This window comes from Pogona vitticeps, chromosome 5, assembly GCF_051106095.1.
Source record: "Pogona vitticeps strain Pit_001003342236 chromosome 5, PviZW2.1, whole genome shotgun sequence".
Taxonomy (NCBI): Eukaryota; Metazoa; Chordata; class Lepidosauria; order Squamata; family Agamidae; genus Pogona; species Pogona vitticeps.
The window spans coordinates 30129738-30134965 of record NC_135787.1 but is presented as its reverse complement, the minus strand read 5'-3'; positions in this window follow the sequence as shown (position 1 = coordinate 30134965).

The window sequence follows — 5228 nt, the reverse complement described above, 5'->3', positions numbered from 1 at the left end:
GCTAACAATCAAGGCCTTGCCAAGACAGTTTGGTGCCTGATGCAAAGTACAAGATGGTGTCCCAGCACCCACTATGTAGAAATCAATGGGGATGGCATTTGGGTCTTTCACATGCTATGAAGAAAGCATCCTCCACTGCCCCTGATGGCAGAAGCGGAAGGATACTTTAAAGGGGGGGGGGGATGTGTGGCACATACCACTTTGTCCTCCAACATCTTGCTGTTGCTAGCATCTGCCAAGTAAGGTGGCTACCTCACTCTCCTTAATGGTACAGCTGGTTCTGATCATATTAGTCCTGTTGGTAGGTGTAATCCTGCCATCCTCAACCACTGCTTGGATACACAGTGAAGATGAAATCCTCTTTGAGTAATGCCAATTCTAAAGTCTTTAAATGAGAAAGCGTAAGTTTGAGAGACTAAGAATTAGCAGCAAGTTCACAGGAAGCTGCAGGCTGGAGTCTACAGGCAGTTGCTATGACCCCAAGCTTTGCAAGCCTATGCTGGTTAATGTCTCTGAACTACAAACACAGCTGCTAAGCAACTTTCCTTTTGCTCTGTTCTACTATGGACTCTGACCCTTGAGCTTTGTCTCAGTGCACAATAATAAATAAGTCTTCCTTGTCATGAACATTATTTTTATTGATGACTTCCTATCTGGAATAATTCAATAGCTTATTAACCTAACAAATGTTCAGCCCCAGTCATCTCAAAAGGATTCTTCACAAGTTTTTTTGAGCTATCTGCTTGCCCTGTGCGTTCCTGTGACATTTCCTGCTGCATCATTAAAGCACTGTTTTGTGTGCTTTGTAACAGCTCATCGCAAAGGAACAAAGGGCACACACATCGGAAACGTCTCCAGCATAAGCTACAATGAGATAAATGGAGCTGTGCAAAAATATCAGTGTTGCTTTCCTCAAATTATATGAGCCCGTTAAGAGAAAGTTCTCCTGGTGGACTGGATCCCAACTTCCCAGCATGCTTCTTGTTGCTCAGTTGAACAAATATCTTATGGAGGCCAGGGCTTATTACATGACTGCCTCCTCTTTAATTTCCCTTTCCTCCATCTGGAGAGTGATTTACACCTTTCTGGGGTTAAAGGCTTTTTTTGCTACCCAAGTGAAAGAACAAGATTCCTTTTTGCTCCTCTCCTCCCCATCCCATGTACATCAGGGGTGTGGGGCAAACCATTTTGGCATACACAGCTCTGTCCTCCAAGAGAGGAATGGCCAGGTCTCAGGAAAAATGGGCAGGAGGCTGCCACTAATACCCCCCCCCCCCCCAGAAAACACTCTGTCTAATGACAGGCCCTGCTCTGTCTTTCATAAAGGCACACCGGCTCAACCAAGTGCCTCACATCCCTCCCTTTGTAGAAGCAAAGTCAGAGCCATTTCTAGGTTAGAGGGACACCTTAGCTAGTGGTCCTCCACTCCAATCTCCTTCTAGCATGCTTATTGATAAAAATAGGAGGGAACAACTGGTCTCTGATTAAGGCATCATTTAAATTTTTTTACAGTATATCATCATCATTATTTTTAAAAGTTTGCTTCTCTGTTAAGAGAGAATTGGCTTAACTAAACCCCTGCCCCAAAACAGATTTTTAAAAAGTTGAACGCCCTCCTTATCCCAGCCGGTAACCATTAAAAAGCACAAGAAACAGAATTGGGCACCATTGGAGACCCAGGGGTGCAGGAGGGCCTCAAACTCATCCCATGTCCAGTAGAGGGCACAAGGAGACCCCTTGGGCAATTTTATTTAGGGAGGAGTGGGGGCTGAGAGGCCCCCAGAGGACTGCATGTGACCCAAGGCTTGCTAGTTGTCCCCCTCTGATTTAAAAGGAGACACAGGACAGCCATAAGTCTGAGGTGATTTGATGACACATAAAAACACAGGACGATCATTAGTGACAGAGAACTTTCCCTCATGAAAGCCTCGACAGAACATGCTCACAGGTACTTTTCTATTTGCTATTGTCTACGTGTCCCACAAATATCAACAACCTCCGATATGCAGATGATACCACTCTGATGGCAGAAAGTGAGGAGGAATTAAAGAACCTTATAATGAGAGTGAAGGAGGAGAGTGCAAAAAATGGTCTGAAACTCAACATCAAAAAAACTAAGATCATGGCCACTGGTCCCATCACCTCCTGGGAAATAGAAGGGGAAGACATGGAGGCAGTGACAGATTTTATTTTCCTGGGTTCCATGATCACTGCAGATGGAGACAGCAGCCCCGAAATTAAAAGACGCCTTCTTCTTGGGAGGAAAGTGATGACAAATCTTGACAGCATCTTAAAAAGCAGAGACATCACATTGCCAACAAAAGTCCGAATAGTCAAAGCTATGGTTTTTCCTGTTGTGATGTATGGAAGTGAGAGCTGGACCATAAAGAAAGCAGACCGCCGAAGAATTGATGCCTTTGAATTGTGGTGCTGGAGGAGGCTCTTGAGAATCCCCTGGATTGCAAGGAGAACAAACCTATCAGTTCTAAAGGAAATCAACCCTGAGTGCTCACTGGAAGGACAGATCCTGAAGCTGAGGCTCCAGTACTTTGGCCATCTCATGAGAAGAAAAGAGTCCTTGGAAAAAACCTTGATGTTAGGAAGGTGTGACAGCAAGAGGAGAAGGGGACGACCGAGGATGAGATGGCTGGACAGTGTCTGTGAAGCAACCAACATGAATTTGACCCAACTCCGGGAGGCAGTGGAAGACAGGAGGGCCTGGCATGCTCTGGTCCATGGGGTCACGAAGAGTCGGACATGATTAAACGACTAAACACACACAAACACACACATGTCCCACAACAGAGTCCTGGCTTTGAGAAAAGGATTTGGGTTCTGCTTTGGAGCAAATTAAACCCATCTCCCAAACTTTAACTCTTCGTATTCGCGAAGGCTTTCACGGCCGGGATCTAATGGTTGTTGTGGGTTTTCGGGCTCTTTGGCCGTGTTCTGAAGGTTGTTCTTCCTAACGTTTGGCCAGTCTTTGTGGACGGCATCTTCAGAGGACAGCACTCTGTGCTCTGGTCTAATTTCAGTGCTGTCCTGTGAAGATGCCGGCCACAGAGATGTTAGGAAGAAATGTTAGGAAGAACAACCTTCAGAACATGGCCAAAGAGCCCGAAAAACCCACTACTGTACAACCTTTAACTCTTCCTCTTCCTAAGTAACAACATTTAAACAAGCTCTTCATCTGAAGCCAATCCAGCTAAGCAGGCCCAACAGCTACTGAGAAGTTGCCTTATGTGCAGGAGTGCCATGTCCTGAGAGTAATGTCACCATCAGCACCATCACAAAAATAATACTGTGGGCTAGGAACTTGAATTTAATAGCTTTCTACCCCAGATGTCTTTAGTGAATGAGACCATGGTATGTCTCAAAGACAGGGCTTTTCCCTAAACATAATGCTTTGCAGTCAATTGCTACTGATCCCTAGGTCATGTCTGACAGTTTTACCCTAGTCTTGATTGATGGAAGAGCTGTGCTGCATAGCTGCAACACGTAGGGGGACTGATTTTAGCTCTGTGAAAGTGCTACTTCCCCACTCTTTGCTGTCCCTGGCTAAGGCTTCTCTGTCCAGCCAGAAGCGAATGATGCAGAACTTAAGAGCCACTGTGGAGGAAACCACTCATCACTCTGTGGCTACTGAATACAGCCATTCAGTCTTCCTTGGCTAAGTCAACAAAGCCAAGTCTTTAGCAATGTGGTCTGAAGATACCTGAGGGAAATATGAAAAGGATCCCCCCCCCACTGCTGTGTCACTCTGACACTGAAGAAAGCTTGCAGAAAATTACAAATGCTCACCTTCATCTTGATGGCCAGTCCAACTTCTGTCACTTTTTGTAAACATCTACACAACCACAAATCGTGTGGTGTGAGCCATATGCATGGAAGAAGCAGCCGTTCATTCATAATGGCATATGCTGTGGCATCCCAAACACGGGCTTTGGGGTTTGGAACTGCTGATTCGGCTGTTCCTTCGTTTCTCCATCCATGTTATGTCTAGATGATCTGGTGTTTTTCTTTTTTTTCCTTTCGGTGTTGCAGAGTCCAGCTGAGCTTTTTCTCTTTGCACATGCTTCCCCATGCATAAAATTCTGCATTGGACTTTCTGCTTATCTTGTCCTTGGGTGACTCATCTGCGGGGTTAGGCCAGCAACATTTTCATAAACGTTCCATGCATCTATGAAGCCACTTCCTGTTAACTCAAAGCAGCCCTTTTAACTTTAGGAAAATCAGTTTGGAATATCCTTTTTGTTCCAGAATCCTATTGAACAAGGCTGGATTATTCTAGGAGTTGTCCAAAAAAACTGACTTTTCCAGGGAAAACACAAGACCCACCCACCCCCAGGTCACACAGGAGTAACTGTGGAATGCAGTAAGCAGCTATTAGATATACTGGATAGCCCTCCTACCTGATGTTTGGGTTTCCTGGGCCCGTTGGGGGGTTCTAGAGCCATCCAGCTGATTCCTGTGGGAAACTGGATGCTGATAAATGGTCCCTGATTTAAACGAGCAGGCGTATTTCTTATGGTTTTATATCCATCATGTTTTCCTTTGCAAGAAGCAACACACACAAACCAGGCAGAGATGCTTGTGAACATATACGTTCAATGTGCATTCAAGTACACATAATTGTGCAGAGAGTAGCCTAGTAATCTCCTCAAGGGGTCCCTTTGAGGTGAAGGAGAAGAGAGCATCTCTCACTTTTCATTAATGTGTACATAAATCAAATGGACTGGCATTTGAACCTTACCTCAATCTTGACAAAAAAGGAGGGTCTCCCACCACACCTGGGGAAAGAAGGTTGGTTTGTGGGGTCACAATCCGCTGTGTGACATACCCTGCTTTGTTGTCTAAGACAAGAAAATGGCTAGGGTCCACAGGTACAATAATACGATTGTCAAGGATGCTCCCCAGTGTCTGTCACCCGTGGTAGCTGCCTCACTCTGCCTAATGATTGGGCTGGTACTACATCTTTCCAAATGGCGCTGTGCAACAGAAGAGCGGATTCCCAATACACCCCAGCTCTGGCTGCGGAGACGGAGACTGGGAGTTGGATTCCCAACTGTGCCTCCTTGACAGGGACTCGACTTGAAGATCCATAGGGTATCTTCCAGCTCTGCATTTGTAAGATCATGGTGGTAATGATATAAGCAAAATGTGAATTCAGTAAATACAGACATATATTTACCTACCAAGCAGCAACATACCACCATGTGTTTGTCACC